This window comes from Puntigrus tetrazona, chromosome 4, assembly GCF_018831695.1.
Source record: "Puntigrus tetrazona isolate hp1 chromosome 4, ASM1883169v1, whole genome shotgun sequence".
NCBI classification, from domain to species: Eukaryota; Metazoa; Chordata; class Actinopteri; order Cypriniformes; family Cyprinidae; genus Puntigrus; species Puntigrus tetrazona.
The window spans coordinates 15978586-16000185 of record NC_056702.1 but is presented as its reverse complement, the minus strand read 5'-3'; the positions used below and the strand labels follow the sequence as shown (position 1 = coordinate 16000185).

The following is a 21600-nucleotide window of genomic DNA, read 5'->3' as shown; positions in this document are numbered from 1 at the left end:
TTTTAACTACTTAACTAATGCTCTTATCTTTAATGTAGCTCATTTTGAAGTATTTTTTTGTTTTGTATTTCATTCATTACTTATCTAGTATAATGGCACTTAGTGTGCCTCACCTTAAAATAGGGGGCCTTTTGCACCAGCTTTCGCTTACGGCCATACCACCCTGTTCACACCTGATGTCGTCTGATCTCAAAAGCTAAGCAGAGTTGGGCCTCGTTAGTACTTGGATGGGAGACTGCCTAGGAATACCAGGTGCTGTAAGTTTTTGAGTTTTTTCACTACTTATGTAATACACTGGCCCTTAGTGTGGTCAAAGTTTGACCAGCTCTTTGCTTTCCTTACTGCTTATTTAATTCAATTGCCTTTAAAGTAGCTGTTCTTTAAACAGAGTTTGACTGTTTTTAACTACTTAACTAATGCTCTTATCTTTAATGTAGCTCATTTTGAAGTATTTTTTTTTTTTTTTTGTATTTCATTCATTACTTATCTAGTATAATGGCACTTAGTGTGCCTCACCTTAAAATAGGGGCTTTTTGCAGCAGCTTTCGCACGGCCATACATACTGTTCACCCTGTTCACGCCTGATCTCAGAAGCTAAGCAGAGTTGGGCCTGGTTAGTACTTGGATGGGAGACTGCCTAGGAATACCAGGTGCTGTAAGTTTTGAGTTTTTCACTACTTATCTAATACAACGGCCCTTAATGTGGCCAAAGTTTGACCAGCTCTTTGCTTTCCCTTACTGCTTATTTAATTCAATTGCCTTTAAAGTAGCTCTACTTTAAACAGAGTTTGACTGTTTTTAACTACTTAACTAATGCTCTTATCTTTAATGTAGCTCATTTTGAAGTATTTTTTTGTATTTCATTCATTACTTATCTAGCATAATGGCACTTAATGTGCCACACCTTAAAATACGGGCTTTTTGTAGCAGCTTTCAAGCTTACGGCCATACCACCTCTGTTCACGCCTGATCTCGCCTGATCTCAGAAGCTAAGCAGAGTTGGGCCTAGTTAGTACTTGGATGGGAGACTGCCTAGGAATACCAGGTGCTGTAAGCTTTTGAGTTTTTTCACTACTTATCTAATACACTGGCCCTTAGTGTGGCCAAAGTTTGAGCAGCTCTTTGCTTTCCCTTACTGCTTATTTAATTCAATTGCCTTTAAAGTAGCTGTACTTTAAACAGAGTTTGACTGTTTTTAACTACTTAACTAATGCTCTTATCTTTAATGTAGCTCATTTTGAAGTATTTTTTTTGTATTTCATTCATTACTTATCTAGTATAATGGCACTTAGTGTGCCTCACCTTAAAATAGGGGGCTTTTTGCAGCAGCTTTAGCTTACGGCCATACCACCCTGTTTACGCCTGATCTCAGAAGCTAAGCAGAGTTGGGCCTGGTTAGTACTTGGATGGGAGACTGCCTAGGAATACCAGGTGCTGCAAGTTTTTGAGTTTTTTCACTACTTATCTAATACAACGGCCCTTAGTGTGGCCAAAGTTTGACCAGCTCTTTGCTTTCCCTTACTGCTTATTTAATTCAATTGCCTTTAAAGTAGCTGTACTTTAAACAGAGTTTGACTGTTTTTAACTACTTAACTAATGCTCTTATCTTTAATGTAGCTCATTTTGAAGTATTTTTTTTTATATTTCATTCATAACTTATCTAGTATAATGGCACTTAGTGTGCCTCACCTTAAAATAGGGGCTTTTGCAGCAGCTTTAGCTTACGGCCATACCACCCTGTTCACGCCTGATCTCGTCTGATCTCAGAAGCTAAGCAGAGTTGGGCCTAGTTAGTACTTGGATGGGAGACTTCCTAGGAATTCCAGGTGCTGTAAGTTTTTGAGTTTTTTCACTACTTATCTAATACACTGGCCCCTTAGTGTGGTCAAAGTTTGACCAGCTCTTTGCTTTCCTTTACTGCTTATTTAATTCAATTGCCTTTAAAGTAGCTGTTCTTTAAACAGAGTTTGACTGTTTTTAACTACTTAACTAATGCTCTTATCTTTAATGTAGCTCATTTTGAAGTATTTTTTTTTTATTTCATTCATTACTTATCTAGTATAATGGCACTTAGTGTGCCTCACCTTAAAATAGGGGCTTTTGCAGCAGCTTTCGCTTACGGCCATACCACCCTGTTCACGCCTGATCTCGCCTGATCTCAGAAGCTAAGCAGAGTTGGGCCTATTAAGTACTTGGATGGGAGACTGCCTAGGAATACCAGGTGCTGTAAGTTTTTGAGTTTTTTCACTACTTATCTAATACACTGGCCCATAGTGTGGTCAAAGTTTGACCAGCTCTTTGCTTTCCCTTACTGCTTATTTAATTCAATTGCCTTTAAAGTAGCTGTTCTTTAAACAGAGTTTGACTGTTTTTAACTACTTAACTAATGCTCTTATCTTTAATGTAGCTCATTTTGAAGTATTTTTTTGTATTTCATTCATTACTTATCTAGTATAATGGCACTTAGTGTGCCTCACCTTAAAATAGGGGGCTTTTTGCAGCAGCTTTCGCTTACGGCAATACCACCCTGTTCACGCCTGATCTCGTCTGATCTCAGAAGCTAAGCAGAGTTGGGCCTAGTTAGTACTTGGATGGGAGACTGCCTAGGAATACCAGGTACTGTAAGTTTTTGAGTTTTTTCACTACTTATCTAATACACTGGCCCATAGTGTGGTCAAAGTTTGACCAGCTCTTTGCTTTCCCTTACTGCTTATTTAATTCAATTGCCTTTAAAGTAGCTGTTCTTTAAACAGAGTTTGACTGTTTTTAACTACTTAACTAATGCTCTTATCTTTAATGTAGCTCATTTTGAAGTATTTTTTTTTTTTGTATTTCATTCATTACTTATCTAGTATAATGGCACTTAGTGTGCCTCACCTTAAAATAGGGGGCTTTTTGCAGCAGCTTTCTACTTTCACGGCCATGCCACCCTGTTCACGCCTGATCTCGTCTGATCTCAGAAGCTAAGCAGAGTTGGGCCTGGTTAGTACTTGGATGGGAGACTGCCTAGGAATACCAGGTGCTGTAAATTTTTGAGTTTTTTCACTACTTATCTAATACAACGGCCCTTAGTGTGGCCAAAGTTTGACCAGCTCTTTGCTTTCCCTTACTGCTTATTTAATTCAATTGCCTTTAAAGTAGCTGTACTTTAAACAGAGTTTGACTGTTTTTAACTACTTAACTAATGCTCTTATCTTTAATGTAGCTCATTTTGAAGTATTTTTTTTTGTATTTCATTCATTACTTATCTAGTATAATGGCACTTAGTGTGCCTCACCTTAAAATAGGGGGCTTTTTGCAGCAGCTTTAGCTTACGGCCATACCACCCTGTTCACGCCTGATCTCGTCTGATCTCAGAAGCTAAGCAGAGTTGGGCCTAGTTAGTACTTGGATGGGAGACTTCCTAGGAATACCAGGTGCTGTAAGTTTTTGAGTTTTTTCACTACTTATCTAATACACTGGCCCTTAGTGTGGTCAAAGTTTGACCAGCTCTTTGCTTTCCCTTACTGCTTATTTAATTCAATTGCCTTTAAAGTAGCTGTTCTTTAAACAGAGTTTGATTGTTTTTAACTACTTAACTAATGTTCTTATCTTTAATGTAGCTCATTTTGAAGTATTTTTTTTTTTTTGTATTTCATTCATTACGTATCTAGTATAATGGCACTTAGTGTGCCTCACCTTAAAATAGGGGCTTTTTGCAGCAGCTTTAGCTTACGGCCATACCACCCTGTTCACGCCTGATCTCGCCTGATCTCAGAAGCTAAGCAGAGTTGGGCCTAGTTAGTACTTGGATGGGAGACTGCCTAGGAATACCAGGTGCCGTAAGTTTTTGAGTTTTTTCACTACTTATCTAATACACTGGCCCTTAGTGTGGTCAAAGTTTGACCAGCTCTTTGCTTTCCCTTACTGCTTATTTAATTCAATTGCCTTTAAAGTAGCTGTTCTTTAAACAAAGTTTGACTGTTTTTAACTACTTAACTAATGCTCTTATCTTTAATGTAGCTCATTTTGAAGTATTTTTTTTTTTTTTTGTATTTCATTCATTACGTATCTAGTATAATGGCACTTAGTGTGCCTCACCTTAAAATAGGGGGCTTTTTGCAGCAGCTTTAGCTTACGGCCATACCACCCTGTTCACGCCTGATCTCAGAAGCTAAGCAGAGTTGGGCCTGGTTAGTACTTGGATGGGAGACTGCCTAGGAATACCAGGTGCTGTAAATTTTTGAGTTTTTTCACTACTTATCTAATACAACGGCCCTTAGTGTGGCCAAAGTTTGACCAGCTCTTTGCTTTCCCTTACTGCTTATTTAATTCAATTGCCTTTAAAGTAGCTGTACTTTAAACAGAGTTTGACTGTTTTTAACTACTTAACTAATGCTCTTATCTTTAATGTAGCTCATTTTGAAGTATTTTTTTTTGTATTTCATTCATTACTTATCTAGTATAATGGCACTTAGTGTGCCTCACCTTAAAATAGGGGGCTTTTTGCAGCAGCTTTAGCTTACGGCCATACCACCCTGTTCACGCCTGATCTCGTCTGATCTCAGAAGCTAAGCAGAGTTGGGCCTAGTTAGTACTTGGATGGGAGACTGCCTAGGAATACCAGGTGCTGTAAGTTTTTGAGTTTTTTCACTACTTATCTAATACACTGGCCCTTAGTGTGGTCAAAGTTTGACCAGCTCTTTGCTTTCCCTTACTGCTTATTTAATTCAATTGCCTTTAAAGTAGCTGTTCTTTAAACAGAGTTTGACTGTTTTTAACTACTTAACTAATGCTCTTATCTTTAATGTAGCTCATTTTAAAGTATTTTTTTTTTTTATTTCATTCATTACTTATCTAGTATAATGGCACTTAGTGTGCCTCACCTTAAAATAGGGGGCTTTTTGCAGCAGCTTTCGCTTACGGCAATACCACCCTGTTCACGCCTGATCTCGTCTGATCTCAGAAGCTAAGCAGAGTTGGGCCTAGTTAGTACTTGGATGGGAGACTGCCTAGGAATACCAGGTACTGTAAGTTTTTGAGTTTTTTCACTACTTATCTAATACAACGGCCCTTAGTGTGGCCAAAGTTTGACCAGCTCTTTGCTTTCCCTTACTGCTTATTTAATTCAATTGCCTTTAAAGTAGCTGTACTTTAAACAGAGTTTGACTGTTTTTAACTACTTAACTAATGCTCTTATCTTTAATGTAGCTCATTTTGAAGTATTTTTTTTTGTATTTCATTCATTACTTATCTAGTATAATGGCACTTAGTGTGCCTCACCTTAAAATAGGGGGCCTTTTGCAGCAGCTTTAGCTTACGGCCATACCACCCTGTACACGCCTGATCTCAGAAGCTAAGCAGAGTTGGGCGTAGTTAGTACTTGGATGGGAGACTGCCTAGGAATACCAGGTGCTGTAAGTTTTCGAGTTTTTTCACTACTTATCTAATACACTGGCCCTTAGTGTGGTCAAAGTTTGACCAGCTCTTTGCTTTCCCTTACTGCTTATTTAATTCAATTGCCTTTAAAGTAGCTGTTCTTTAAACAGAGTTTGACTGTTTTTAACTACTTAACTAATGCTCTTATCTTTAATGTAGCTCATTTTAAAGTTTTTTTTTTTTTTGGTATTTCATTCATTACTTATCTAGTATAATGGCACTTAGTGTGCCTCACCTTAAAATAGGGGGCTTTTTGCAGCAGCTTTCGCTAACGGCAATACCACCCTGTTCACGCCTGATCTCGTCTGATCTCAGAAGCTAAGCAGAGTTGGGCCTAGTTAGTACTTGGATGGGAGACTGCCTAGGAATACCAGGTACTGTAAGTTTTGAGTTTTTTCACTACTTATCTAATACACTGGCCTTAGTGTGGTCAAAGTTTGACCAGCTCTTTGCTTTCCCTTACTGCTTATTTAATTCAATTACCTTTAAAGTAGCTGTTCTTTAAACAGAGTTTGACTGTTTTTAACTACTTAACTAATGCTCTTATCTTTAATGTAGCTCATTTTGAAGTATTTTTTTTTTTTTTTTGTATTTCATTCATTACTTATCTAGTATAATGGCACTTAGTGTGCCTCACCTTAAAATAGGGGCTTTTTGCAGCAGCTTTACTTACGCCATGCCACCCTGTTCACGCCTGATCTCGCCTGATCTCAGAGGCTAAGCAGAGTTGGGCCTGGTTAGTACTTGGATGGGAGACTGCCTAGGAATACCAGGTGCTGTAAATTTTTGAGTTTTTTCACTACTTATCTAATACAACGGCCCTTAGTGTGGCCAAAGTTTGACCAGCTCTTTGCTTTCCCTTACTGCTTATTTAATTCAATTGCCTTTAAAGTAGCTGTTCTTTAAACAGAGTTTGACTGTTTTTAACTACTTAACTAATGCTCTTATCTTTAATGTAGCTCCTTTTGAAGTATTTTTTTTTTTGTATTTCATTCATTACTTATCTAGTATAATGGCACTTAGTGTGCCTCACCTTAAAATAGGGGCTTTTGCAGCAGCTTTCGCTTACGGCCATACCACCCTGTTCACGCCTGATCTCGTCTGGTCTCAGAAGCTAAGCAGAGTTGGGCCTAGTTAGTACTTGGATGGGAGACTGCCTAGGAATACCAGGTGCTGTAAGTTTTTGAGTTTTTTCACTACTTATCTAATACACTGGCCCTTAGTGTGGTCAAAGTTTGACCAGCTCTTTGCTTTCCCTTACTGCTTATTTAATTCAATTGCCTTTAAAGTAGCTGTTCTTTAAACAGAGTTTGACTGTTTTTAACTACTTAACTAATGCTCTTATCTTTAATGTAGCTCATTTTGAAGTATTTTTTTTTTTTTGTATTTCATTCATTACTTATCTAGTATAATGGCACTTAGTGTGCCTCACCTTAAAATAGGGGCTTTTTGCAGCAGCTTTCGCTTCGGCCATACCACCTTCTTCACGCCTGATCTCGTCTGATCTCAGAAGCTAAGCAGAGTTGGGCCTAGTTAGTACTTTGATGGGAGACTGCCTAGGAATACCAGGTGCTGTAAGTTTTTGAGTTTTTTCACTACTTATCTAATACACTGGCCCTTAGTGTGGTCAAAGTTTGACCAGCTCTTTGCTTTCCCTTACTGCTTATTTAATTCAATTGCCTTTAAAGTAGCTGTTCTTTAAACAGATTTTGACTGTTTTTAACTACTTAACTAATGCTCTTATCTTTAATGTAGCTCATTTTGAAGTATTTTTTTTTTGTATTTCATTCATTACTTATCTAGTATAATGGCACTTAGTGTGCCTCACCTTAAAATAGGGGGCTTTTTGCAGCAGCTATCGCTTATGGCCGTACCACCTTGTTCATGCCTGATCTCGTCTGATCTCAGAAGCTAAGCAGAGTTGGGCCTAGTTAGTACTTGGATGGGAGACTGCCTAGGAATACCAGGTGCTGTAAGTTTTTGAGTTTTTTCACTACTTATCTAATACACTGGCCCTTAGTGTGGTCAAAGTTTGACCAGCTCTTTGCTTTCCCCTTACTGCTCATTTAATTCAATTGCCTTTAAAGTAGCTGTTCTTTAAACAGAGTTTGACTGTTTTTAACTACTTAACTAATGCTCTTATCTTTAATGTAGCTCATTTTGAAGTATTTTTTTTTTGTATTTCATTCATTACTTATCTAGTATAATGGCACTTAGTGTGCCTCACCTTAAAATAGGGGCTTTTGCAGCAGCTTTCGCTTACGGCCATACCACCCTGTTCATGCCTGATCTCGTCTGATCTCAGAAGCTAAGCAGAGTTGGGCCTAGTTAGTACTTGGATGGGGAGACTGCCTAGGAATACCAGGTGCTGTAAGTTTTTGAGTTTTTTCACTACTTATCTAATACACTGGCCCTTAGTGTGGTCAAAGTTTGACCAGCTCTTTGCTTTCCCTTACTGCTTATTTAATTCAATTGCCTTTAAAGTAGCTGTTCTTTAAACAGAGTTTGACTGTTTTTAACTACTTAACTAATGCTCTTATCTTTAATGTAGCTCATTTTGAAGTATTTTTTTTTTTTTGTATTTCATTCATTACTTATCTAGTATAATGGCACTTAGTGTGCCTCACCTTAAAATAGGGGGCTTTTTGCAGCAGCTTTCGCTTACGGCCATTCCACCCTGTTCACGCCTGATCTCGTCTTGTCTCAGAAGCTAAGCAGAGTTGGGCCTAGTTAGTACTTGGATGGGAGACTGCCTAGGAATACCAGGTGCTGTAAGTTTTTGAGTTTTTTCACTACTTATCTAATACACTGGCCCTTAGTGTGGTCAAAGTTTGACCAGCTCTTTGCTTTCCCTTACTGCTTATTTAATTCAATTGCCTTTAAAGTAGCTGTTCTTTAAACAGAGTTTGACTGTTTTTAACTACTTAACTAATGCTCTTATCTTTAATGTAGCTCATTTTGAAGTATTTTTTTTTTTGTATTTCATTCATTACTTATCTAGTATAATGGCACTTAGTGTGCCTCACCTTAAAATAGGGGTTTTTGCAGCAGCTTTCGCTTATGGCCATACCACCCTGTTCACGCCTGATCTCAGAAGCTAAGCAGAGTTGGGCCTGATTAGTACTTGGATGGGAGACTGCCTAGGAATACCAGGTGCTGTAAGTTTTTGAGTTTTTTCACTACTTATCTAATACAACGCCCTTAGTGTGGCCAAAGTTTGACCAGCTCTTTGCTTTCCCTTACTGCTTATTTAATTCAATTGCCTTTAAAGTAGCTGTACTTTTTAAACAGAGTTTGACTGTTTTTAACTACTTAACTAATGCTCTTATCTTTAATGTAGCTCATTTTGAAGTTTTTTTTTGTATTTCATTCATTACTTATCTAGTATAATGGCACTTAGTGTGCCTCACCTTAAAATAGGGGCTTTTTGCGGCAGCTTTCACACGGCCATACCACCCTGTTCATGCCTGATCTCGTCTGATCTCAGAAGCTGAGCAGAGTTGGGCCTAGTTAGTACTTGGATGGGAGACTGCCTATGAATATCAGGTGCTGTAAGTTTTTGAGTTTTTTCACTACTTATCTAATACACTGGCCCTTAGTGTGGTCAAAGTTTGACCAGCTCTTTGCTTTCCCTTACTGCTTATTTAATTCTATTGCCTTTAAAGTAGCTGTTCTTTAAACAGAGTTTGACTGTTTTTAACTACTTAACTAATGCTCTTATCTTTAATGTAGCTCATTTTGAAGTATTTTTTTTTTTGTATTTCATTCATTACTTATCTAGTATAATGGCACTTAGTGTGCCTCACCTTAAAATAGGGGGCCTTTTGCAGCAGCTTTCGCTTACGGCCATACCAACCTGTTCACGCCTGATCTCGTCTGATCTCAGAAGCTAAGCAGAGTTGGGCCTGTTTAGTACTTGGATGGGAGACTGCCTATGAATACCAGGTGCTGTAAGTTTTTGAGTTTTTTCACTACTTATCTAATACACTGGCCCTTAGTGTGGTCAAAGTTTGACCAGCTCTTTGCTTTCCCTTACTGCTTATTTAATTCAATTGCCTTTAAAGTAGCTGTACTTTAAACAGAGTTTGACTGTTTTTAACTACTTAACTAATGCTCTTATCTTTAATGTAGCTCATTTTGAAGTATTTTTTTTTTGTATTTCATTCATTACTTATCTAGTATAATGGCACTTAGTGTGCCTCACCTTAAAATAGGGGGCTTTTTGCAGCAGCTTTAGCTTGACGGCCATACCACCCTGTTCACGCCTGATCTCGTCTGATCTCAGAAGCTAAGCAGAGTTGGGCCTGGTTAGTACTTGGATGGGAGACTGCCTAGGAATACCAGGTGCTGTAAGTTTTTGAGTTTTTTCACTACTTATCTAATACACTGGCCCTTAGTGTGGCCGAAGTTTGACCAGCTCTTTGCTTTCCCTTACTGCTTATTTAATTCAATTGCCTTTAAAGTAGCTGTACTTTAAACAGAGTTTGACTGTTTTTAACTACTTAACTAATGCTCTTATCTTTAATGTAGCTCATTTTGAAGTATTTTTTTTTGTATTTCATTCATTACTTATCTAGTATAATGGCACTTAGTGTGCCTCACCTTAAAATAGGGGCTTTTTGCAGCAGATTTCGCTTACGGCCATACCACCCTGTTCACGCCTGATTTTGTCTGATCTCAGAAGCAAAGCAGAGTTGGGCCTAGTTAGTTCTTGGATGGGAGACTGCCTAGGAATACCAGGTGCTGTATGTTTTTGAGTTTTTTCACTACTTATCTAATACACTGGCCCTTAGTGTGGTCAAAGTTTGACCAGCTCTTTGCTTTCCCTTACTGCTTATTTAATTCAATTGCCTTTAAAGTAGCTGTTCTTTAAACAGAGTTTGACTGTTTTTAACTACTTAACTAATGCTCTTATCTTTAATGTAGCTCATTTTGAAGTATTTTTTTTTTTGTATTTCATTCATTACTTATCTAGTATAATGGCACTTAGTGTGCCTCACCTTAAAATACGGGGCTTTTTGTAGCAGCTTTCGCTTACGGCCATACCACCCTGTTCACGCCTGATCTCGTCTGATCTCAGAAGCTAAGCAGAGTTGGGCCTAGTTAGTACTTGGATGGGAGACTGCCTAGGAATACCAGGTGCTGAAAGCTTTTGAGTTTTTTCACTACTTATCTAATACACTGGCCCTTAGTGTGGCCAAAGTTTGACCAGCTCTTTGCTTTCCCTTACTGCTTATTTAATTCAATTGCCTTTAAAGTAGCTGTACTTTAAACAGAGTTTGACTGTTTTTAACTACTTAACTAATGCTCTTATCTTTAATGTAGCTCATTTTGAAGTATTTTTTTTTTTGTATTTCATTCATTACTTATCTAGTATAATGGCACTTAGTGTGCCTCACCTTAAAATAGGGGGCTTTTTGCAGCAGCTTTCGCTTACGGCCATACCACCCTGTTCACGCCTGATCTCGTCTGATCTCAGAAGCTAAGCAGAGTTGGGCCTAGTTAGTACTTGGATGGGAGACTGCCTAGGAATACCAGGTGCTGTAAGTTTTTGAGTTTTTTCACTACTTATCTAATACACTGGCCCATAGTGTGGTCAAAGTTTGACCAGCTCTTTGCTTTCCCTTACTGCTTATTTAATTCAATTGCCTTTAAGTAGCTGTTCTTTAAACAGAGTTTGACTGTTTTTAACTACTTAACTAATGCTCTTATCTTTAATGTACCTCATTTTGAAGTATTTTTTTGTATTTCATTCATGACTTATCTAGTATAATGGCACTTAGTGTGCCTCACCTTAAAATAGGGGGCTTTTTGCAGCAGCTTTAGCTTACGGCCATACCACCCTGTTCACGCCTGATCTCGTCTGATTTGAGAAGCTAAGCAGAGTTGGGCCTAGTTCGTACTTGGATGGGAGACTGCCTAGGAATACCAGGTGCTGTAAGCTTTTGAGTTTTTTCACTACTTATCTAATACACTGGCCCTTAGTGTGGCCAAAGTTTGACCAGCTCTTTGCTTTCCCTTACTGCTTATTTAATTCAATTGCCTTTAAAGTAGCTGTACTTTAAACAGAGTTTGACTGTTTTTAACTACTTAACTAATGCTCTTATCTTTAATGTAGCTCAATTTGAAGTATTTTTTTTTCCTATTTCATTCATTACTTATCTAGTATAATGGCACTTAGTGTGCCTCACCTTAAAATAGGGGCTTTTTGCAGCAGCTTTGGCTTACGGCCATACCACCCTGTTCACGCCTGATCTCGCCTGATCTCAGAAGCTAAGCAGAGTTGGGCCTAGTTAGTACTTGGAAGGAGACTGCCTAGGAATACCAGGTGCTGTAAGTTTTTGAGTTTTTTCACTACTTATCTAATACACTGGCCCTTAGTGTGGTCAAAGTTTGACCAGCTCTTTGCTTTACCTTACTGCTTATTTAATTCAATTGCCTTTAAAGTAGCTGTTCTTTAAACAGAGTTTGACTGTTTTTAACTACTTAACTAATGCTCTTATCTTTAATGTAGCTCATTTTGAAGTATTTTTTTTTTTTTTGTATTTCATTCATTACTTATCTAGTATAATGGCACTTAGTGTGCCTCACCTTAAAATAGGGGCTTTTTGCAGCAGCTTTACTTACGGCCATACCACCCTGTTCACGCCTGATCTCGTCTGATCTCAGAAGCTAAGCAGAGTTGGGCCTAGTTAGTACTTGGATGGGAGATGTTGTGGATTCCCCGGATTAAAGAAGACTCCGAGCATTAGGTTTTGATAGCAAAAATTCAGACTTTTATTGATCAATATAAGCCGAGACTGTCTAAGGTCCACACAGAACCACTCTATAGACAGCACTCTCGCTTACCACTCTTCAGGGTTTTTATATGGTCATCACACTACCACGTCACAGTAATAAATGGTGGCCTCCTGAATTACCCTTGTTAATGAGGATCACAGGTGTAAGACAACAGATGTAAAATGCCAAAAACAGATGGGTTCTAAATAGTGGGGTTCTTAGCTTATGTCTGACTGCAGTTATAATGGTAACTAAATTATATAAGATTTACTTTATATTTTGATTAACAAAAACTTCTTCATATTTCCCCCTTTGAGACGTTTACGTCTCATTTTACTCTTGAGTGACATTTTATGATTCAGTCTGTTCTGTTAACGCTATCTAGTAACCAAAAAATAGTCCCTATGTTACATTACAACAAGTCTAAGTCATGCCATTTCACTCAAGAAGGCGTTAGGGCCAAACCTCTTCCCTCGGTCTCTTTGGCTAGAAGGAAGTAAAAGACCATAACACCTTGATTTTACTTTATAGTCAATGTACAGGGGTTGTATACTTGGTTTTATTATGTCTATGGTTATCCTAATTATGGAACGCATCTAGGTTGATAAAATAGATCAAACAAAGCATGAGTAAACAAACAAATATGAATATGTAAGTAAGAAGGGTACCTCCTAACTGCTGATCAGAAACATCATAAAACAAAAACATCATAAACCAAAATATAAAACATGCATAATAGTTTTTTCCACAATGTTCGTAGTTGTATGGATTTGGAATGGCTATTAATTGGCTTCCAGGTGTTTTGGTACATACTAGGCAGTCTTCCTTATTTAACTCTGCTGTTGTGAAGGTGGCCCATTCATACCACTGATTGCTTTGTGCAAGTTCCCACAGAACATCTAGCTTGGTGTCATCCTCGTACATATTGTCCTTGTCCTCGCTGTTCCTGCGTCGCTTTCCATGTTGTCCTGCTTCAACTGAGTCGCTGCTGGTTTTGGTGGATGGCTGAAAAGTTGATGGTAGGAAAGTGAGGTTGTGTGGCAGAGAGTTGTTCTGTGCTTGACTTGCGGGGCTGGAGTTGTGATGTTGTCTTTGGCTTGAACTTGTGACAGACATGTGCTGATCAGGCATGTGGTCAACAATATTATCGCCATTGTCTTGCTGAACTCTCTCTGTTGCATGTTCTTTATTATTCTGTATTGTGGCTGGTCTTCCTTTGGGAACTCTTGTGCAGTGATTCAGATGGTACCAAGTGCTGCTTCCCTCTACTTGAACAGCAGTTGGTGTTGCTGCTGTGACGTTATACGGCCCTTCCCTTCTTGGCTCGTTCCATTTCCTTCTGAATACTCTCAGATAGACCTGATCTCCTGGGGTGATGGGACAGCTGGTTTCCGTCTGCTCCGACAGCTCCTTTCTTTTTTCCTGCGCACAAATAGCTTTATGGATAGCCGTTAGTTCTTTCATGTACGATTTTAACTCCATTTGTAGTTGTTCTAGTGGGGGTCCCTTGTATGGACCTCTGTTACATGGTGCAGGCGTCCAGTAAGCATTTGGTGAGGTGTTAGATGTGTGTTTTGGTTAGTTTGCATGCGGTAACTCATCAGTGCAAGACTATTTTGTTAATTTTGGATTTGAGAAGACCATTTACTTTTTCAACTTGTCCCTGGGACTGAGGATGGTAAACACAGCCTAGTCTTTTAATTTTCTTTATGATTTTCCTTATGACTTCCCCCTTTGCACCATGGTCAAAACCATGTGCATCTAAGATAAGAATATTTAGAACTGATGTGGGTGCAATAATTTTTGTACCAAAGGAAATCAAACGTCCTAGGTATTCTACTTCTGGCAAGCAATACTGCAGTTTGGTTTTGGATACTTTGTGACCTCCTTGAGCTAATTTCGTCAGTACTTTGATGGAATCTCTATGACATTGATCTAGAGATGTTGAGCAGATGATCACATCATCCATGTACTGTAAACAGGTGCTCTCTAGCATAAGGTCTTCTAGGTCGATCTTGAGAACCTGGTTAAATATGTGTGGTGACAATTTATATCCCATTGGGAGTCTCGCATAGGTGTATTGTTTACCTGCATACGTAAATGCAAACAGATACCTACTTTCCTCGGCTACAGGAATACTGAAAAAGGCAGAGCAAAGGTCAATTACTGTAAAGTACTTGGCTTGCGGGGGGATGTTTGTTAGCAATGTGTGAGGGTTGGGAACATCTGTTGGCCAATCTTCTGTTATAGCATTGATTGCTCTCAGATCATGTACAAGACGCCATTTGACTTTGTTTGCTTTGAGTATCGGATAGATGGGTGTGTTGCAGTAACTGTTTGTTTTTACTAACACTTTTGCTTTAACAAGTCCCTCAATTGTGGTTTTTATGCCTAATTCCGCCTCTTGACTCAATGGGTATTGTCTTTTTCGAGGAAGGCGTGCATTTGGTTTTAGCCTCACTTGTACTGGACTGGCTGACCTTACTAACCCTACGTCTGTCTCATGCTGGGACCATAGCTCAGCCGGCACCTGGTTTATTGCTCTCTGCAAAAGTTCAGCTGTAGTTCTTTCTGAGTCTGGTGTTGTCATTACTTGCTCGGATTGCTTTTGTTTGATAATCACCTCCTGTGGAATGCCTAATAATGAAGTCCCACATAGAATTTTTATGTAGTTTTGGTCAGTGGAATGAAAGATTAACGGATTTATTGTCGGTTCCCATTTACTTTGCGTGGCTTGTTTCATCATCTGTCCTAAATGCTTGGTTTCCCATTTTTCCCTACATATAAAGGTATATATGCGGTACTGAATCATTCATATCAAACCATTTGTTTATGAATCGTTTTGGTTATTTTTAAGGCTGCTCCTTGTTCACCTATTATTATGTATTGTGAGATCATTTCAATTTTTTGTTCTTTTGTTTCTTCCTGCCATTCTTCTTCTAGAATTTTGTTTCTTGTTGGGTCATATTTCATTATGCAATGAAATCCTGTCTTGGGTATTCGTAACTCGGGGGTCTGTGCTTCAATGAATTTACCCCATTCGTCAATGATCTGTTTTACATCCTCTTCTATCTGCCCTATCCAATATACGCTTGCTTCAGCTTCGAAATCATCATTTGAGCTCCTGCATATCTACATACACTCCATCAGTAGAGCACCAAATTTGCAATCCTAACTTACACAATGCATCTCTTCCTAATAGGTTAATAGGCGTTTGATCTGATATCAGAATAGGCATGGTTACACTTTTTTGTCTTTTGTTTGTAGGCAAATTGGAGCTGTCATAGGGATTAATTGTACTTGTCCTTGAGAATCCTACTGTCTTTACAAATTTTCCAGACATGGGGAGGTGTGAGGCATAATTTGATTTTACACATGTATAGACTGCTCCTGTGTCTATCATCATTGGAATTGTTTTGCCTTCTACTTCTATTTGCAATATAGGTTCTTGATTTGCATTGGTTGTTAAAACTGGTAGTAGACTCTCCCCTATAAGATTCTCTGGGCACCCCTAATAATTTGGATATGGATTTCTCCATGGGCCTGCAAAATTTTGATAGCGTGTCTGGTTCCCTGCCCACCTTCTAAACTCGGGGTCTGTTGTCCATGGGTTGGGACAATCTCTTCTTATATGTCCTGGCTGTCCACATCTCCAGCACAGTCCTGGAGGAAGATTAACAGCTCTGTTTCCTCCTTTTGGAGGTTGCAGTTGTTTTCTTTTCCACTCAGGGGGTCCTGGCTGGGCATAGACATTAACAATGGGTGTAGGTGTCGGGGTTGTGTTTAGAGGGGTCAATGTGGGCACAGCTGGGTGTGAAACGTTAATGGGAGCCATTAAACTCATTTGGTTGGACTCTTCAGTTTTCACCACTGCTTGAGTCTTTTTCTTGTTTCTAGCTGTTAGTTCCTCAAGTTGCAACTGGGTCAGTTTTCGTTGAAGGTCTTTTTCTTGCTCTTTGAGCCTCAACTCATTTTTCCTATAGAGTTCAACCGCATGAGTCACATGATCACAAAACTCTTTGTGTGATTTGGAGGTCAAACCGACTACATCCTCCAGCTTGCTTTTTACAGTTGGTGGCATGGCCTCTATTACAGAGTTTCTGAACAATGTAGACATAAGAGGGTCACCTTCTGGATTCCCTTCAGTTTCTTGTCTCCATCTTTTCAATTGTCTCTGTACATAGGTGATGGGATTTTCAGTTTCTCCCAACTGGTCTCCCCTCAATGCTTTCGGTCGACCCTAGTGGGGTACTCAGCTCGTAGTGCCTGCCACATGTCGGGACGGTGTGCATTAAACTCAATGCCGTCCATGTTATGAGTGTCCACTGCTCCTCGAGGCCCGCTGCCTGTAAGATTTCTTCCGTCTTTATTCCTCCTATAGTTTTTGCTAGGAGTGCTTTGACATCCCCCACGGCCAAAAGTTTGCCTGCTGTCTCTTCCTCAAACACCCTAATCCATTTTCCAGCTCCCTCGTGCATGTCAGGTAACCGGGTGATCAGACACTCTACCTCTTGTGTGGCCCATGGAATATATTGTGCCCTTGTCCCCTTAATTAAAATTGGAAGCTGTTTGTTCTGCGATCTTAATCGTCCTTATGGAGTGTCCCCTGTTCTCATCAGATGCAAACTCTCTTAACCTCATTTCTGTATCTTTGAATTTTTGTGTTATTTCTTCTTCTAGCCCGCATCCCTCATTGAGATCCTCATTTTCCCTTTCTGACTGAGATTTTTGTTCATATGGTATTTTCATTTTGTCTAAGGCTGTCTGTATTTCTCCGTAACAGTCTAAATAATCGCTTTCTTGTGGCTTTTTAATTGGTTTTGTTTTGGGTCTTACATCCTGTCCTGTCGGCTTCTCTTGTTCTAAATCAATTTCCCCTTCCATCCCAAGCTCGCTTAACACTTGAACTTTTCCCTGAGTAATGGAAATTGTCCTTCAGCGTTTCCATACGGAGGGGATCTGCTAACCTCTTTCTTTTTCTTTATTTCTTGGTTTGCTTCTTTCAGAATTTTTCTAGCCTGTTTTAGGGTTTTTGGGTAAATCTTCGCCTTCTTTTTTAAATAATTTTAAAACTTCTTGCTCTTTTTGTCTTTTTCTTCTCTCTTTTTCCGGTTCAGGAATATGCCTTTAGTTTTGGAATTTTTACCAATGTTTCCATTTCCTCACACAATGTCACCTCAAATGTTCCCTCTTCAGGCCATTTAGTACTCAAATTTTTTGTTCTCTTTTGCCACTTTCTGCAGAGCTTATGTATCAGTTCCTTAAGCAGAGGATGCTTTGCTCCCAATGTTTCTGCAGGAGTTGTCATAACTTCGCTATAAGTCAACCTGTATAACCTGTAAGAATAGTTTTTCCTTCAATAGCTCTTAAAGTAAGAACTCTTAAGTATTTTATGATAAACGTCTACTGTACCCGTAAAACCAAACTACAATATTCACCACTTTTATCAGCAATATATCGTATGTATCCTCAATAAGTTTGCGACTTTCTATACCAGATATGTTTTATCACCGTACTATATAGTCACCAAAATCTATTCAAGCGATATTTAACTTTAGTCAATAACTTTAATTATGCGGTATACATTTATCCATTCATGAACACACACTCCCTTTATTTACAGGGCTCATACATTCATTCCAACTGTGTCCCTTTATCCTATAGGGCTCATTTATTTTAACACTTACCAGCTATGTCCCTTTATGTACTGGGCTCATTCATTTAATCACTTAATCATAAGTCCCTTTATATATAGGGCTCATTTATATCATCCAAACAAGACAAAACTACGAAAGGTTCATACATTCATGCTTCAGTCACACCGTACACATTCAGTTGAGCTCACACAACTAGTACCTACTTTACATAGAACAATTTCTGAACACTAAAACACAAAACAAATATTTCATAGATACTCCTCCTCAATCCAATGAAATTATCTAACAACCATGTACTCCGCCTCACTTGTTACACTTCCGCTACCCAAGCGAAGACAATCTTTTTCCCAAATTTCTACTTCACACGTGGTCCTTCAGACAGTCATTCAACTAACACTCATTCTAGCCCACACGTAGACCTCAATTCTTTTTCTTCCACTTCCTATCTCAATTTTTCAACATACCCCTTCCACAATCTATCTTTCAAATTAATAATAAACACATAAGACAAACAGAGCTAGCCCAAAATAACAAACCCCTGTGGGAATTTTCCACCTCAATTAATGTCTGGTATTGGCATGATCCAGCTTTAAACAGTTTTAACCTTCTTTTCGGCTCGTTATACCTTACTTTATTGTCACTTTATGTAATTACGGGTCCTTTATCCTTTTTGAATTTTTCTATTGTCTTTTTTGTATTACTTTCTGCGTTTTACTTGAGTTTGAAATGTAATTAATTGGTCCAATACCCACAAAAATTGGGAATTTTAATTGCCAAGGAGGAATTTACACTGAATTCAGGAATTTGACACCTCTCTTGACTCACCCACAGCAGCGCTTTAATCCACCTGCAGGATTTTACCTTTTATCTACAAACTAACATATATTCTATCTGCATTCACTGTTCTCCTCAAGTCCAAACCAACAGAAAATACAGATTACTGCATGCATTTAGTGTTTTTGAAATCAAAACCCAATTTTCTTTCAATTATCAGAATCTTTTCTTCACTTGGTTCGATTATTTTTAGAAGAACATAAGGTGTCTCACCACGAGTAGGTTCTGGCGAACAACACAACCTAACTATGAAGCAAAAACTGCTTACCTTTGGCCAAGTTGTTGTGTTGTCCGTCCAAACCTTGCTCGCAGTTGTCCACCCTGTTGTCCTTTTCTATCCTGTTCGTGACGCCAATTGTTGTGGATTCCCCGGATTAAAGAAGACTCCGAGCATTAGGTTTTGATAGCAAAAATTCAGACTTTTATTGATCAATATAAGCCGAGACTGTCTAAGGTCCACACAGAACCACTCTATAGACAGCACTCTCGCTTACCACTCTTCAGGGGTTTTTATATGGTCATCACACTACCACGTCACAGTAATAAATGGTGGCCTCCTGAATTACCCTTGTTAATGAGGATCACAGGTGTAAGACAACAGATGTAAAATGCCAAAAACAGATGGGTTCTAAATAGTGGGGTTCTTAGCTTATGTCTGACTGCAGTTATAATGGTAACTAAATTATATAAGATTTACTTTATATTTTGATTAACAAAAACTTCTTCAGAGACTGCCTAGGAATACCAGGTGCTGTAAGTTTTTGAGTTTTTTCACTACTTATCTAATACACTGGCCCATAGTGTGGTCAAAGTTTGACCAGCTCTTTGCTTTCCCTTACTGCTTATTTAATTCAATTGCCTTTAAAGTAGCTGTTCTTTAAACAGAGTTTGACTGTTTTTAACTACTTAACTAATGCTCTTATCTTTAATGTAGCTCATTTTGAAGTATTTTTTTTTGTATTTCATTCATTACTTATCTAGTATAATGGCACTTAGTGTGCCTCACCTTAAAATAGGGGCTTTTTGCAGCAGCTTTCGCTTCACGGCCATACCACCCTGTTCACGCCTGATGTCGTCTGATCTCAGAAGCTAAGCAGAGTTGGGCCTGGTTAGTACTTGGATGGGAGACTGCCTAGGAATACCAGGTGCTGTAAATTTTTGAGTTTTTTCACTACTTATCTAATACACTGGCCTTTAGTGTGGTCAAAGTTTGACCAGCTCTTTGCTTTCCCTTACTGCTTATTTAATTCAATTGCCTTTAAAGTAGCTGTTCTTTAAACAGTGTTTGGCTGTTTTTAACTATTTAACTAATGCTCTTATGTTTGATGTAGCTCATTTTGAAGTATTTTTTTTTTTATTTTTCATTCATTACTTATCTAGTATAATGGCACTTAGTGTGCCTCACCTTAAAATAGGGGGCTTTTTGCAGCAGCTTTCGCTTACGGCCATACCACCCTGTTCACGCCTGATCTCGTCTGATCTCAGAAGCTAAGCAGAGTTGGGCCTAGTTAGTACTTGGATAGGAGACTGCCTAGGAATACCAGGTGCTGTAAGTTTTTGAGTTTTTTCACTACTTATCTAATACACTGGCCCTTAGTGTGGTCAAAGTTTGACCAGCTCTTTGCTTTCCCTTACTGCTTATTTAATTCAATTGCCTTTAAAGTAGCTGTACTTTAAACAGAGTTTGACTGTTTTTAACTACTTAACTAATGCTCTTATCTTTAATGTAGCTCATTTTGAAGTATTTTTTTTATTTCATTCATTCACTTATCTAGTATAATGGCACTTAGTGTGCCTCAGCTTAAAATAGGGGCTTTTTGCAGCAGCTTTCACGGCCATACCATCCTATTCACGCCTGATCTCGCCTGATCTCAGAAGCTAAGCAGAGTTGGGCCTAGTTAGTACTTGGATAAGAGACTGCCTAGGAATACCAGGTGCTGTAAGTTTTGAGTTTTTTCACTACTTATCTAATACACTGGCCCTTAGTGTGGTCAAAGTTTGACCAGCTCTTTGCTTTCCCTTACTGCTTATTTAATTCAATTGCCTTTAAAGTAGCTGTTCTTTAAACAGAGTTTGACTGTTTTTAACTACTTAACTAATGCTCTTATCTTTAATGTAGCTCATTTTGAAGTATTTTTTTGTATTTCATTCATTACTTATCTAGTATAATGGCACTTAGTGTGCCTCACCTTAAAATAGGGGGCTTTTTGCAGCAGCTTTCGCTTACGGCCATACCGCCCTGTTCACGCCTGATCTCGTCTGATCTCAGAAGCTTAGCAGAGTTGGGCCTGGTTAGTACTTGGATGGGAGACTGCCTAGGAATACCAGGTGCTGTAAGTTTTTGAGTTTTTTCACTACTTATCTAATACACTGGCCCTTAGTGTGGTCAAAGTTTGATCAGCTCTTTGCTTTCCCTTACTGCTTATTTAATTCAATTGCCTTTAAAGTAGCTGTTCTTTAAACAGACTTTGACTGTTTTTAACTACTTAACTAATGCTCTTATCTTTAATGTAGCTCATTTTGAAGTATTTTTTTTTTGTATGTCATTCATTACTTATCTAGTATAATGGCACTTAGTGTGCCTCACCCTAAAATAGGGGGCTTTTTGCAGCAGCTTTCGCTTACGGCCATACCACCCTGTTCACGCCTGATCTCGTCTGATCTCAGAAGCTAAGCAGAGTTGGGCCTGGTTAGTACTTGGATGGGAGACTGCCTAGGAATACCAGGTGCTGTAAGTTTTTGAGTTTTTTTCACTACTTATCTAATACACTGGCCCTTAGTGTGGTCAAAGTTTGACCAGCTCTTTGCTTTCCCTTACTGCTTATTTAATTCAATTGCCTTTAAAGTAGCTGTTCTTTAAACAGAGTTTGACTGTTTTTAACTACTTAACTAATGCTCTTATCTTTAATGT

The 21600-nt window shown here is 38.7% G+C and overlaps 7 non-coding genes and 27 pseudogenes across 7 annotated transcripts; all 34 read left to right on the top strand.

Annotated features, from left to right (window-relative positions):
- The first annotated feature begins 145 nt into the window (after window positions 1–145).
- Window positions 146–264, top strand: LOC122343697 (annotated as a pseudogene).
- Window positions 265–937: 673 nt separating this feature from the next.
- On the top strand, window positions 938–1057 carry LOC122343601 (annotated as a pseudogene).
- Window positions 1058–1334: 277 nt separating this feature from the next.
- LOC122343759 lies at window positions 1335–1443 on the top strand (annotated as a pseudogene).
- A 276-nt stretch (window positions 1444–1719) lies between these two features.
- On the top strand, window positions 1720–1838 carry LOC122343667. The gene has a single exon (XR_006250816.1). It is a non-coding gene; the product is annotated as a 5S ribosomal RNA (ribosomal RNA).
- Window positions 1839–2114: 276 nt separating this feature from the next.
- On the top strand, window positions 2115–2233 carry LOC122343647 (annotated as a pseudogene).
- A 276-nt stretch (window positions 2234–2509) lies between these two features.
- On the top strand, window positions 2510–2628 carry LOC122343604 (annotated as a pseudogene).
- A 284-nt stretch (window positions 2629–2912) lies between these two features.
- Window positions 2913–3031, top strand: LOC122343551 (annotated as a pseudogene).
- A 278-nt stretch (window positions 3032–3309) lies between these two features.
- Window positions 3310–3428, top strand: LOC122343656. The gene has a single exon (XR_006250815.1). It is a non-coding gene; the product is annotated as a 5S ribosomal RNA (ribosomal RNA).
- Window positions 3429–3709: 281 nt separating this feature from the next.
- On the top strand, window positions 3710–3828 carry LOC122343549 (annotated as a pseudogene).
- Window positions 3829–4112: 284 nt separating this feature from the next.
- Window positions 4113–4221, top strand: LOC122343754 (annotated as a pseudogene).
- A 278-nt stretch (window positions 4222–4499) lies between these two features.
- On the top strand, window positions 4500–4618 carry LOC122343848. The gene has a single exon (XR_006250837.1). It is a non-coding gene; the product is annotated as a 5S ribosomal RNA (ribosomal RNA).
- A 279-nt stretch (window positions 4619–4897) lies between these two features.
- Window positions 4898–5016, top strand: LOC122343603 (annotated as a pseudogene).
- A 278-nt stretch (window positions 5017–5294) lies between these two features.
- On the top strand, window positions 5295–5403 carry LOC122343801 (annotated as a pseudogene).
- A 282-nt stretch (window positions 5404–5685) lies between these two features.
- Window positions 5686–5804, top strand: LOC122343641 (annotated as a pseudogene).
- A 281-nt stretch (window positions 5805–6085) lies between these two features.
- Window positions 6086–6203, top strand: LOC122343786 (annotated as a pseudogene).
- Window positions 6204–6481: 278 nt separating this feature from the next.
- Window positions 6482–6600, top strand: LOC122343546 (annotated as a pseudogene).
- A 281-nt stretch (window positions 6601–6881) lies between these two features.
- Window positions 6882–6999, top strand: LOC122343783 (annotated as a pseudogene).
- Window positions 7000–7278: 279 nt separating this feature from the next.
- LOC122343653 lies at window positions 7279–7397 on the top strand (annotated as a pseudogene).
- A 278-nt stretch (window positions 7398–7675) lies between these two features.
- Window positions 7676–7795, top strand: LOC122343666 (annotated as a pseudogene).
- A 282-nt stretch (window positions 7796–8077) lies between these two features.
- On the top strand, window positions 8078–8196 carry LOC122343716 (annotated as a pseudogene).
- Window positions 8197–8474: 278 nt separating this feature from the next.
- On the top strand, window positions 8475–8583 carry LOC122343744 (annotated as a pseudogene).
- Window positions 8584–8857: 274 nt separating this feature from the next.
- On the top strand, window positions 8858–8976 carry LOC122343794 (annotated as a pseudogene).
- A 280-nt stretch (window positions 8977–9256) lies between these two features.
- Window positions 9257–9375, top strand: LOC122343607 (annotated as a pseudogene).
- A 280-nt stretch (window positions 9376–9655) lies between these two features.
- Window positions 9656–9774, top strand: LOC122343545 (annotated as a pseudogene).
- Window positions 9775–10051: 277 nt separating this feature from the next.
- Window positions 10052–10170, top strand: LOC122343779 (annotated as a pseudogene).
- A 280-nt stretch (window positions 10171–10450) lies between these two features.
- Window positions 10451–10569, top strand: LOC122343543 (annotated as a pseudogene).
- Window positions 10570–10849: 280 nt separating this feature from the next.
- LOC122343846 lies at window positions 10850–10968 on the top strand. Its single transcript, XR_006250835.1, has one exon. It is a non-coding gene; the product is annotated as a 5S ribosomal RNA (ribosomal RNA).
- A 275-nt stretch (window positions 10969–11243) lies between these two features.
- Window positions 11244–11362, top strand: LOC122343713 (annotated as a pseudogene).
- A 278-nt stretch (window positions 11363–11640) lies between these two features.
- Window positions 11641–11758, top strand: LOC122343636 (annotated as a pseudogene).
- A 7969-nt stretch (window positions 11759–19727) lies between these two features.
- On the top strand, window positions 19728–19846 carry LOC122343672 (annotated as a pseudogene).
- A 280-nt stretch (window positions 19847–20126) lies between these two features.
- LOC122343632 lies at window positions 20127–20245 on the top strand. The gene has a single exon (XR_006250812.1). It is a non-coding gene; the product is annotated as a 5S ribosomal RNA (ribosomal RNA).
- Window positions 20246–20516: 271 nt separating this feature from the next.
- LOC122343799 lies at window positions 20517–20635 on the top strand (annotated as a pseudogene).
- A 275-nt stretch (window positions 20636–20910) lies between these two features.
- LOC122343925 lies at window positions 20911–21029 on the top strand. Its single transcript, XR_006250905.1, has one exon. It is a non-coding gene; the product is annotated as a 5S ribosomal RNA (ribosomal RNA).
- A 279-nt stretch (window positions 21030–21308) lies between these two features.
- Window positions 21309–21427, top strand: LOC122343763. Its single transcript, XR_006250825.1, has one exon. It is a non-coding gene; the product is annotated as a 5S ribosomal RNA (ribosomal RNA).
- The last annotated feature ends 173 nt before the right edge of the window (window positions 21428–21600 follow it).